This window comes from Lithobates pipiens, unplaced genomic scaffold (assembly GCF_037356315.1).
Source record: "Lithobates pipiens isolate NorthernLeopardFrog02 unplaced genomic scaffold, aLitPip1_a1.2 Scaffold_23, whole genome shotgun sequence".
Lineage (NCBI taxonomy): Eukaryota > Metazoa > Chordata > Amphibia > Anura > Ranidae > Lithobates > Lithobates pipiens.
The window spans coordinates 114,004,471-114,017,245 of record NW_027507785.1 but is presented as its reverse complement, the minus strand read 5'-3'; the positions used below and the strand labels follow the sequence as shown (position 1 = coordinate 114,017,245).

The following is a 12,775-nucleotide window of genomic DNA, read 5'->3' as shown; positions in this document are numbered from 1 at the left end:
CTAATTTTTCGTAGCTGAGCAACGTTTGAGGTTCAGAGTATGACCGTTCCCTATTCCGCACGGCCTTCGCACTGGCTTCCTTTGGGGCATTATGGATAAGCGAGCTGGTCTGCCCTTCGGAATGGTCTCAAAGGGGGGCTGCTGGTGGGGGTTATTTGCAAGATTCGGTCAGAATGTGGGTAAGACGGGCTAAAAAAAAAAACAGTCAGACCGGTAAGGACATGCGACTGGAAGTGTTATGGATTACGGAGACACACAATTGTTCGGTAAGAGGAGCGTAACCCTTACGGGACATGCGGCCTGGGTTCACAGACCCCCGTTTTTAGGATACAGAATGCTGGGTAGTCCTTGTCAAGGTTCCAACTTATAGCCATGTTTCGAGAATGTTTGACAGTGGTGGCTACAATCCAAAAAGTTAGGCCTCCCATTCTTTCTTAAACGGGGTGGCCACAGAGGCTTCCATGGCTGGTCTCAGTTATGAAACAGATAAGTGCATTGGTAGGTGGGATTCAGAAATATGGGGTTTTACATTCACACACATTGGTTGCAGAATTGGGTCTAAAGATGGGTTTTTCAGGTTTTATTTTAGTGTTAGTATGGGGGAACTTACTGTTTTGTGCTGTAATTTTTCTTTTTGTTGTGGGTGGGAAAGTTGGCCTAGTGTGGATCCTGGGTCCCTCATACGTTTAATGGGGGCGGGCCAGAAGAGCTGATGTTCGGACCAACGGTAGGCAGTTGGGCATCCCCGGTCAGGAAGCTCATCCGGGAGGGTCATTGTTTGGTCAGATGTGGTGGGCAGTATGCCTTGGCCAGCAACAAAGGTTGATTGGACCTGAGTGAAAGAAAATATGGCAGTGAATAGGTTTGCGATCAGGAACGGGGGTGTGGTTATACCTCACAGAGCGCTGGAGGTGGATATAAGGAGGTGTTTTGGGAGCGGTGGTGTGCACCTTAACGAAGTGGGAACCAATCTTTGGGCTCTAGGTTCGCAGGAATGCATGCAGCGAGCAATGAGGGTGTGGAGGTGCACACAAGGGTAAGATTTTACCCCTTTTGTGCTATGGCAGTGGTTGGGGCTTTTGGAGGAGGAGAATATGGATGTTATATGCATATATAACATGGTTGGTACCCATCTGTGGTATGGGGTTAACATGGTTGGTACCCATCTGTGGGATGGGGGTTAACATGGTTGGTACCCATCTGTGGGACGGGGGTTAACGTGGTTGGTACCCATCTGTGGGATGGGGGTTAACATGGTTGGTACCCATCTGTGGGATGGGGGTTAACATGGTTGGTACCCATCTGTGGGATTGGGTTAACATGGTTGGTACCCATCTGTGGTATGGGGTTAACATGGGTGGTACCCATCTGTGGATGGGGGTTATCTGGTACCTTCCGTTTAACGAGGGGTTAACCAGGAAGGGGTAAATGGTAGGTCACTGCGAAAGTTGAGTAACGTCTCCAGGTCCGGGGGCTTGCGACCGGAGGCCTAAAGTTAAAGGAAGTTTGGCGCAGTGACCAGTGGTGGGTGTTTCCATCAAAAGACCCTAAAAGTATATAAAAGTTGGTTAAGAGTTATTTAAAATGTTATTTATTTAATTGTTAAAAGGCCGTCAAGGCCATTTACTCCAAAATCTCGTCATGTCATTTGTGGGGGGATTTGGAGGGGTTAAATATTATGTTTAACGGGTGGCTGAAGTGACTGTGGGTTAGGTCCTTCACATGTCAAGGGAGTCCCGGAGCAGAAGGAGAGGAAAGGATTGGCGTAGGGACGGCATGACAGGTGTGGACAGCACAGTCATGCTTTCGGAGAAAAAGTTGTCCCCTTTAAAAAAGGGGGAGTGGCCAAAGCAGGGGAGGCGCTCGAGTTAGGAAGCTATGAGGAAGGAAGGGGAGTGACGTCATTAGTGAGCGGCGGAGGAGAAGATTCCCACCCACCCTCCCGAGTATGGTTAATTATAATAGGGGCAGTAAGGACAGCTCGTGCAGTGGTTGGGGCTTTTGGAGGAGGAGAATATGGATGTTATATGCATATATAACATGGTTGGTACCCATCTGTGGTATGGGGTTAACATGGTTGGTACCCATCTGTGGGATGGGGGTTAACATGGTTGGTACCCATCTGTGGGATGGGGGTTAACATGGTTGGTACCCATCTGTGGGATGGGGTTAACATGGTTGGTACCCATCTGTGGAATGGGGTTAACATGGGTGGTACCCATCTGTGGATGGGGGTTATCAGGTACCTTCCGGTTAACGAGGGGTTAACCAGGAAGGGGTAAAAGGTAGGTCACTGCGAAAGTTGAGTACCATCTCCAGGTCCGGGGGCTTGCGACCGGAGGCCTAAAGTTAAAGGAAGTTTGGCGCAGTGACCAGTGGTGGGTGTTTCCCTCAAAAGACCCTAAAAGTATATAAAAGTTGGTTAAGAGTCATTTAAAATGTTATTTATTTAATTGTTAATAAAAGGCCGTCAAGGCCATTTACTCCAAAATCTCGTCATTTCATTTGTGGGGGGATTTGGAGGGGTTAAATATTATGTTTAACGGGGGGCTGAAGTGACTGTGGGTTAGGTCCTTCACATGTCATGAGGTTGCCTGCTTGCCTTTTGACAAAACGTCAAGCGTGCAGCAGGTCTGCACATTAAAGTAGAACTCACATCAAGACTAGTGTCCCCATTGGAAGATTTAGAATTGTCTTTCTTTGATAACAGTAATCTCCCTAAGGAAGACAGACAACACAATAAGCCCTGATATGTGTCCTAATCCCTCTCCATTCTATTAAAAACAAAAAAAGTTTTGCTTTCCGTTATAATTAATAAAACATGGGTAAATGGTAAGAGAAGTAAAAATGTGCTGTACTGTTTTGAACGGGTTCTATGGCCACAGCATACACTTTTATTTTATAACATCTGCATTGTAATGCAAACATTTTTTAATTTTGATAATCCAATATAAACTACCTTGAAAAATCTCCATTCATGCTGTGAGTGCAGGCTGTCTGCTGGCCATCTCTTTCCACGACTCCCTCTGTTCCCTGCATTCTTTTCAGCTTCTCCTCTGCCATTTACTTTCAATTTCTAAGGACTATATATCCCATGGTACCTTGCTGCCTGCAAGAAGAGATTCCTGTATTGACTCCGCCTCCTCTTGAAAACTCCTCCCCTTCACACCTCTGTGGTTCAAAAGGCAGGCTCTGTGAAATGTGTGACACAGGGCATAGTAAATGTGTCACAGAATTCCATATCGCCCAACTTTCTGAGATGGGAACAAGGGACACCTATTAGAAAAAGTATGTAGGAATAAAACATATCCGTTGCCATGCCCCCATAAAGGAGAATTATACAGTAACAACAAAAAACACAAAAAATTGCTTTTTTTTACCACTACTATTCCTTTATATTGGCTTTTGTAATTTACAAATGGAGCAATTTGGAAATTGGATGAAAGGTTTAGCACTGGGAAACACTGTTTGAAAGATAAATAGTGAATTTTATATACAACTATATAGATCAGACCAAAATGAGGGATAAATGAGGTGGAAAGAAGGACAGAGGGACTTTATTGCAAATCAGGGTCAGTCCCTTGAAATCAAGGATAGTTGGGAGCAATGGAATTCAAGAAAATAAATGTGTGGGGATCTTAAAAAATCATGTTTACAAACTTCAAGATCCATCAGATTATTAGGGGAAGGTTAGAAATAATTGAAATATGATGTGGACATGAATATATGATTTTACATTTTGACCATATGATACACTTTAAGCATGACTATTCCTCAAGAAACACTAGGGGGCAGTGTTACTCTAAACAGCATGCTGCTGCTGGCTGCTGAGAAGACAATGCTGGAGCTGAATCAGATTGGCTGGTTATAACATGAATAATGTCAACCACAGCTTTTCTTGGCTCAGAAAACTGAGATATAAAAGATTGTTCTATAAATCATGTATCTCTAGGTACATAGAATACATTATTCCAGACAGGCAAGTCTGAGCAAGAAATATGAATTGATTGAAAGGGAATTTACAGCAGGTGAACATCTTTTTTTCTTGTTAAGGAGTCTGCGACTGCTAAATTATTTTTTTGTAAACAGCCTATTGCCAAGAACGGTAATCCTTGTCTTTGGCTACATGCACACTGATGTAATTAGGCTTAAAAAAACGCCATTTTCCTGCATTTGGCAGACCATAGGTGGGGTTTTACAGCCAGTCATAAAGGTGAATGACTATACAACCCTGTACTCCTGTAAACAATAATGCTTTTCTGTATCAATGTTTACCCACGCCATATTTTATTTTATGCGGAAGACTTGTGTTCAGGAAAATATAACATATGTACACATGCAGGTAAACATGAATGTATGGAAGCTTTGACGTTTACACAAGTACATGTATGTAAAGTCATTCTCTTCTATGGCGAGCTGTACACCCCACCTGCCGCTCCTTGGCTGCTGGAAAATGACATGTGTTTCACACTAGGACTAGGATCATGCGTGCAATGCCAAGCTCCTGCAGACTCTTCCTCCAGCTCTAATATTTATACCAAGGTACTGACTTTCAGTTGGAGATCTGGAGCAAGTGTCAATGGATTACAGGTGCCACGATTACTGCACTTGTGATACACTGAGAAGTCCAAAGTGCATCTACCAGTTTTCTGTGAATGAATGACAGAGCTTTGCAGGCACAGCCATGCCAATATCTAATCAACGCTGTGTGGTAGCTTATTTTTATATTTTATATATATATATATATATATATATATATATATATATATATATTGAAACAGGGAGAGAAGCCGAAACCAAAAATGACATGTGTCCCAACTTCACACTTACGCGTTTCACCCAATGATCAGACGTCCTTCTGGTGGCTTAGAGCAGCAACGGCGAGGTATGTGATATATGCTGGACATAGTAGTTGCTGGGGTGGGCACCTATAACCACTTGCTTACTGGGCACTTAAACCCCCCTCAGTCCCAGACCAATTTTCAGCTTTCAGCGCTGATGCACTTTGAATGACAATTGCGCCGTCATACAACACTGTACCCAAATGAAATTTGTATCGTTTTTTTCCCACAAATAGAGCTTTCTTTTGGTGGTATTTAGTTACAGCTCTGAGTTTTATTTTTTGCTAAACAAACAAAAAAAGATGCAAAAAAAAAAAAAAATCATGTTTTAATAGTTTGTTATAAAATTTTGCAAACGGGTCATTTTTCTCCTTCATTGAAGTGCGCTGATTAGGCGGCACTGATAGGCTGCATTGGTGGGCACTGATGGGCTGCATTGGTGGGCACTGATAGGCTGCATTGGTGGGCACTGATAGGCTGCACTGGTGGGCACTGATAGGCATAGTTAAGGCAGCACTAATAGGCACAGATAAGGCGGCACCGATGGGCACAGATAAGGCGGCACTGATGGGCAAAGATGGGCACAGATAAGATGGCACGGATGGGTGGCACGGATAAGTGGCACGGATGGGCACTGATAGGTACCACTGATAGATGGGACTGATGGGCACTGATAGGTGGCACTGATAGGTGGCTCTGATAGGTGGCACTGCTGGGCACTGATGGGCGGCACTGCTGGGCACTGATGGGCGGCACTGCTGGGCACTGATGGGCGGCACTGGGGTGCAGCACCTTTGAGGCAGATTGTGGGCACTGTGGGTGGCACTGTGGGTGGCACTGTGGGTGGCACTGTGGGCACTATGGGCACTGCTGGGTGGCACTGACGGGGGGCACTTACTTTTATTCAGGATGGCACTGCAGGGGGCAGGTGGGCACTGGCAGGGGGCAGGTGGTCGCTTGTATTGCTGGCCGTGATCGGGACTGATGTCCCGATCACGGCCGCCGGTGATCGGCTTTTTTTTTTCTCCTCGCGCTGTCAGCGCGAGGAGGAATAATAGCCGATGTGATAGCCGTTCTATCACATGATCAGCTGTCATTGGCTGACAGCTGATCACGTGATAAGGGGTCGGGATCGACCCCTTGCACGGATCGGTGATCAGGCGAGTCTCATGGACTCGCCGATCACAGAGCGCGCCGCGCGCGCCCCTCAGGGGGCGCGCAGGCCGCTCGTGCACGGGACGACGTCAATAGACGTAGTCCTGGAAAAGTAGGTTCCAAGTGGTTAAAGTGCTTGTAAATCCCATGTCTAGCAAATATCAAACAATTACCTTCTTTAGTTTTTGTAGGCTGAACACGACGAGCGCATTATGTGTTCTTCATTATTTTCAAGCCTCTGACTGTTTCAGCCCACTGAATATCTCCCGATTCATGGGCGTGTACATGACCTGGAGTTTGGGAGGTGGAGTTGTGACGTCGCCGGACTCTACTCCCAGCTGTACGCACCCCCAACTTTATTCCTAGTGCAGCTTAGCAGTGCACACGTTGGCTGGACTCTTTATTAGGCCTGTCACTCAAAGAGGGGGGCACATTTTTTTACAGGTGTCAAAACTGAGGACAGTAGATTCCTGCTACTTTGCTGACTTAGATACAATACTCAGTTTAATTTTGATTTTGATTTTTTATTTTTTTTTGGAGAGGAATGTCTCTGTCTACTGTGGTTGTTTATGTGTAATAAATAGAGATAGTGCGCAGTGATAGTAGAGCCATTATTTAATGTCTCTCACATCCATTTGGTGAAAGGAGAGTGGATGTGGCTCGGAGGAAAGGATTAGGGTTTATTGACATTAGTCTATTTACTTTTTTTCACTTTTTTAAAGTGCAGCTCTTATTGATATGCATATTCATTTATATGTATACTTTTGTTTATATTGTATTAACACAATTAGGGGGAGGTCTTATTTTTGAGAGCAGCATTTGGGTACTATTTGACTCTATAACACAATTTTTTTTAGTATAAGATCAGTGTTCCTCTGTTTCTCTGCCACCTGCTGACTAGCTCCCATGCAGTCTCCACCAACAGCTCTGTATGCTTCCTATGCAGCTGAGAAGAGAGGTCATGTGATCACTTATAAAAAAAAAAGTATTCAGAATACATGTATATAAGGTAAGAGCTGACATATACTTTAACCTCTTTCCACCCAGACACTGTATGTAAACGACCAGATGGAAGCTTTCTGGATTCATCAGGGTGTTTTAAATGTCCTACTGATCCTGTCTGAAGGACACAACTAATCATGGAGTTGGATACTGTACCAATGAAATTGACCCTGTACCATGTGATTGTTGTGACTAATCACAGTGATCACACATGTGGCACCCTTGCCCTGGGCTGGCCTTTTTTTAGGTCTGATCAGGTTTACCCCTAAACCTGGTGGATGATTGCTTCTGGAAGTGTGTTTCAAAAAAACAGTGGTGGAATCAGTCACTGGGTATTGAATAGTTATCTGACCCTAGCCAATCCCCAAGAGGCTGACCCTAAAGGTGTGGCTTGGGAGAAGATAAATATTTGTGAAGACCTGATCAGTCTCTTTTTTCCTCTGGAGCCTCTCCCCCTGCTAAGGAGCATGCATGTGTTCCAGAGAAGTTACAGCTACTAAGTCTCAGAAGATGTTATACCTGAGGAACTGAAGGAAGCTGGACTTAAGGAAACTCGCTGAAGGAAACCTTCCTGTGGAAGCTTGGCTGGAAAGGTGGATTTCACCTAAAGCTCCAGGTATAGAACTGCTCACTGAGGATATGATTCCAGAGGTTGATGCATAAAGTGATTGTAAAGTCTTGTTTGTTTTTTTGCTTTAAAAATCACTTACGGTATGTCACAAAAGTGAGTACATCCCTCTTATTTTTGTAAATATTTTATTATAGCTTTTCATGTGACAACACTGAAGAAATGCACAAACTCAAGGCAGCCCTGTTAAAGAATGTCCCACGATGACACAGGCACACTAGCCAGCGCCTGGCTACATAAATGATATATACTGTTTTGGATTTTTTACCAAAGAAATTTTGCAGAATACAATCCAACCAAAATTTATGAAGAAAGATTATTTATTTGCAGTTTTATAACAGAAACTAAGAAGTTTTTCTTCAAACTTGTTGGCCTTTTTCATTACATAGTAAAAAATAGAAAACTCAGTGGTGATTACTATATTTATCAGCGTATAACACGCACCCCAAGTTTAGGAGGGAATTTTAAGGAATAAAACTTTTAGGAGAAGTTTAAGGAAAAAAACTTACATTTAAATGCTCATCAATGCAGCCTTATTAGTGTCCATCTGCAGCCTTGTCCATCGTTGCAACCTTGCCCAGTGTCCACCTGCAGCCTTGCCCAGTGTCTTTGCAGCCTTGTGTCATTGCAGCCTTGCCCAGCCTCATTGCAGGCTATGTAAAATTGGGGCCGATCACCGCTGACTGTGAGTAGAGAGGAGCGAGAGCCACCGACATACACAAAGCTGAGTGTACTCAGCTAGGCTCGGCTCCTCTCTGCTCCTCTCGCAGTCCCACCCCTATGATGGACATAACACAGATCCAATGGCGGGACTGGATGTGACTGTGAGCGGAGCCAAGAGGAACAAAGCCTAGCCGAATACACTCGGCTATGTGTATATCGGCGGTGCTTGCTCTGCTCCGCTCACAATCAGCAGGGATCGGCATAACACGCACCCACGATTTTCCCCTGATTTTAAGGGGAAAAAAGTGCGTGTTATATGCCGATAAATAGGGTAAATGTCACGAAAAGAAAGCCCTTCCTGTCTCAAAGAGTATAGTGTTGCATCACTAAGCAATTGTCATTCAAAATGGGATGCCACTGAAAAATGGCCTGGAGAGCAAGTGGTTAAAGCCTAAGTTTAGCCTAAATTACAAACATAAAAAACAGCACAAGGGACATAACTTACATTTAATTTGATGTGTCTCTTGTGATTCTTCTTGGCTTAGGAGGAGATTTCATCATTCTTATCTCCATACACCATCAATGGATCGTAGGCGCAGTGTAAGGCTCTTATAGGCTTACTGTCTGTACCTCTGTAAGGCTTTCAATTACAGAGGTGCAGGAAGTGTCAATGAACTATGAGTACATTGATCATCTTGCACTTAGTCCACTGAGAACTCCGCAGTGGAGAAGGGACGTGTAGTTTATATATTCACAGATCTCTATGACACAGCTGTGTGGGCAGAGTCTCGCACAGCTGCGCCAAATTTTAAAAAGACAGCAGCTGCGGGGGAGAGAAGCCTCTATCTGCTGTCATAGTGGGGCTTAGGGGGCGAGGGTTTGGGTGCTTAGCAGCATGTTACATGCTACATCCTAAATACTGGTGTAACATGTTACTAAATGTAGAGCTAGCCTATAGGGTTGGTTCACACCAATTTCATTGTGGGAGTGTATGTTTTCCTGCACCGTACAGAAACGCACTGCATCTGCAGATTCACTCAAGTGCCATTCATTCTTAATATCCACACATCACTCAAACGCAGTATCAAGCAGTTGGCGTGGAGCGACTTTAAAAGTCACACCTGCTGTACTTTTGTGCATTCTCACAGGTTCAGTAGCCCATTGAATTTAATGTTGTGTAACTTAAAAAAGGAAACATCCATGCTCAGATAAAAGGATAAAGCAAGTGGTCAAAATTCAGCAACCAGCACAAAGTTTGTTATACCTAAGCTTTCATGTAACTCTACCCCCTCAGGGTCCGCTGAGTATTCTGGGTACCCTGTTCACTACTGAGTACTGAGCAGAGTGTTGCCCCTGCTGACACAACCAAAATACCTTGGCCAGGTGACTGCCTATCACACAAAGGATAAACACATACAAGCTGATGAGATAAATGTTAACTTATATTAATGTCACGGAAGTGACAAACAGGCAAAAGAAAACATTTGGCTGAGTCTTCCAAATGGCAAAACACCATTGAGAAAAGGCAATATAAAAAATAAAGTACCACTTTAAGCCGCTCCCACCCATCCTGCAGGACTCAAGATTTAAACCTTAGCTCCCAAACTGGGAAAATTTCCCCAAGTGAACGAATGAAATGAGAAAAAAAGAACAAACACCAGGCTAGCTCACTTACGGGCCCTCAGTAAGAAGAGTCAGGGTTTAACACTCAGGAATTTAGCTAAGTACATTTCCCATAAGATACTCTAAACACGCGAAGAACTCTTCTGCTGATTAGCTAGGGCCCATATGTTGGTGCACTATAGGTTAATGTGACCAGATTTTTTTAAATGAAATCCGGGGACATTTTTTTTTAAATTGCCAAATGGGTAAACTATTTTATAAGCATATTACCCTCCAATGATATATGCAGTGTATGTGGTATGTGTTTATAGAATAATTGTATGATATATACGTTATTTCTGAAAATCATTTCATACCAGCCCCATAGCATTATTATACCAGCCCAACCCCATAGCGTCATTGTATTAGTCTTCATAAAAGGGAAAACCATGCATTTTAAAGCACAACCTGTTCAGTGCCCAGCAGCCCAGCCTTACCCGTGATCAGTACATAGTGAGCGAGGAGAGGAGATGGATTATACAGAGCAGGGACCTCCTGTTTACCCCATGCGGCCACTGTCCTCAGGCAAAGTCCTGCCTCATATGATAGACATCACCAGTGCGCTGCCTATCATAGGAGCCGGCCCAGGAGGTGGGACCTCACCCGACAACTGAGTAAGCGGGAGATCCCCGCTATGTATAAAACCTCTCTGTGTGAGACACCCTAGTGGGACCCATGATCCTATTATAGGTATGTATTCTCTTTGAAGAAAACTGAGTTAACCAAGGGATGGTAAAATAGCTAATGGAATTGCCCTTAGTAAATATAGGTAGAGTGAGAGTTACATTAATGATATAAGATGGTAACAGAGGTTGCTTGGTTGCTTTGGAAAGGGGGGGGGGGGGGGGGGGTAATACAGATTTTGGCTGAAGTATGTCCCTTTAGTTAGAGACCAGTACTTTAAAAGCTAATTTCTTCTTGCAGTGTTGATAAAGACAGCAAGGATGTTAGACTGGAGCACTGGATGGGTTATAGCATCTGTGCCTAAAGAGGCCTGTAGTGTAAACGGTGCTAACCTTAAGCAACTGAAAACAACAAACAGACTTGAAGACAGCAGGGTGAAGAGATGACCTTCCATTTGAAGTGAAGCTCCCTTTGTTCTGGTTTGGCCGTGAAAGATGGCGATGACCCCATCCATCTACTCGCAGGTTCTGTTAGCCTGCCTCCTCAGGATAATTAGTTCTCTGGCAGCTATGCAACTTCCAAGCTTGGCCTGATCTGGCCTGGGCCTGCATGGATCCACTCTGCTCCCTCTCTCATGTCCAACACAGTCTTTTCTCACATTCAAGCCAGTCTATCTCATCTACCCCCGTGTTCCTGGGCTTTTTCATTTTTAAATGCTCCTGTGCCTTTACCAGTCCTCTTGGGCTGTGTAGTTCAGCTTCAACTACTCTGGATGAAAGAATACTGCTTACAGCATACAAGTCCCAGCGTCCCCAGCATTCCTGTATGGGTTGTGTGATAATTAAGTTGTGGAACACTGCCATTTTATGGTCAAATACAGTTCTACATAACATTTATAAAAGATGCAGCACTTAATAAAAAAGTCCATCCAGAGAGAATCCACAAATTCAAGGGAGCACCCAGAGAGTATTACAGAAATACATCTGCAGGTGAAATGATGATCCTCCACCAACACCACAGCAAACTGGGCCTCTTATGCTGCATACACACGTAGCAGACTATCCAGTGGACTTAGTCTGGCGGACTTTCTGCCGGACTGTCTGCCGGACTTTCCGAACGAGCTACTTGCCCACACGCAGCACTTTTTCAGCGGACTAATACGGCATACTAAGTCCGCTGGACTATCCGCCGTACTTTTGAAATGAACAGACTCGCCCACACATGTGGAGGAAAGTCCACTCATTTTGAGCGCGTCTCCAGGTAGCCGGTGCCAGAGAAGGAGGCGTCGCTGGCCCCATCACCTGGTATGGACTTAAAGGGGAATCCCTATGCTGAAAAATCGGCGCGGGGGTCCCCCCCAGGTCCATATCAGACCCTTATCCAAGCACGCTACCCGTCCGGCCAGGAAAGGGGGTGGGGAAGAGCGAGCGCCCCCCCCCCCCTCCTGAGCCGTACCACCCCAAAGCACCTTGTCCCCATGTTGAAGAGGAAAAGGGCCTCTTCCCGACAACCCTGGCCATTGGTTGTCGGGGTCTGCAGGCGGGGGGGCTTATCGGAATCCGGGAGCCCCCTTTAATAAGGGGGCCCCCGGATACCGGCCCCTCACCCTATGTGAATGAGTATGGGGTACAATGTACCCCTACCCATTCACCTGTGAAAAAAAGTTAAAAAAAACACAACACACAAGGGTTAAAATAGTTTATTGCACAGCTCCGGGGGTCTTCTGTCCGTCTTCGGGGGTCTTCTCGCTGGACTCCTCCACTATCTTCTGCTAGCTCTTTTGCTAGCGGAGGAGCCCGGCTTTCTTCTTCACCGCCGCCCTCTTCTTCCGACTTCGGGGGTCTTGTCCCCCTCTTCGGGGGTCTTGTCCCCCTCTTCAGTTCTTCTTGCCGGCCACCACGCCTTCTTCTAGCTCTTTTACAAGCGGTGGCCTGGTCTTCTGTCGCTGTTCTTCTCTTCAGATGTTGCCTCGTCGGTGTCTCTGCTCACAATGACAGGGACGCGGCACGCGGCGACTTATATACTGACATCACCGGATGATGTCCCCGCCCATTATGATGTCACAGTCCCAGAAACCTCTTATTAAAGGGGGCTCCCGGATTCCGATAAGCCTCCCGCCCGCAGACCCCGACAACCAACGGCCAGGGTTGTTGGGAAGAGGCCCTTGTCCTCAGTAACATTGGGACAAGGTGCTTTGGGG

General features: G+C 45.3%; 1 protein-coding gene across 2 annotated transcripts in view; it reads right to left on the bottom strand.

The window, feature by feature from the left end:
- The window catches only part of LOC143926981 (uncharacterized), an 83,011-nt gene that overhangs the window by 18,557 nt on the left and 51,679 nt on the right, over nucleotides 1-12,775 (bottom strand). The window contains exon 2 of one of the 2 annotated variants that reach the window (XR_013262181.1): nucleotides 611-832. The exons of the other annotated variant lie outside the window; for it this stretch is intronic. The gene's annotated coding sequence lies outside the window, so the exon portion shown is untranslated. The remainder of the gene's footprint in view (nucleotides 1-610; nucleotides 833-12,775) is intronic. 2 annotated transcript variants of the gene reach the window in all.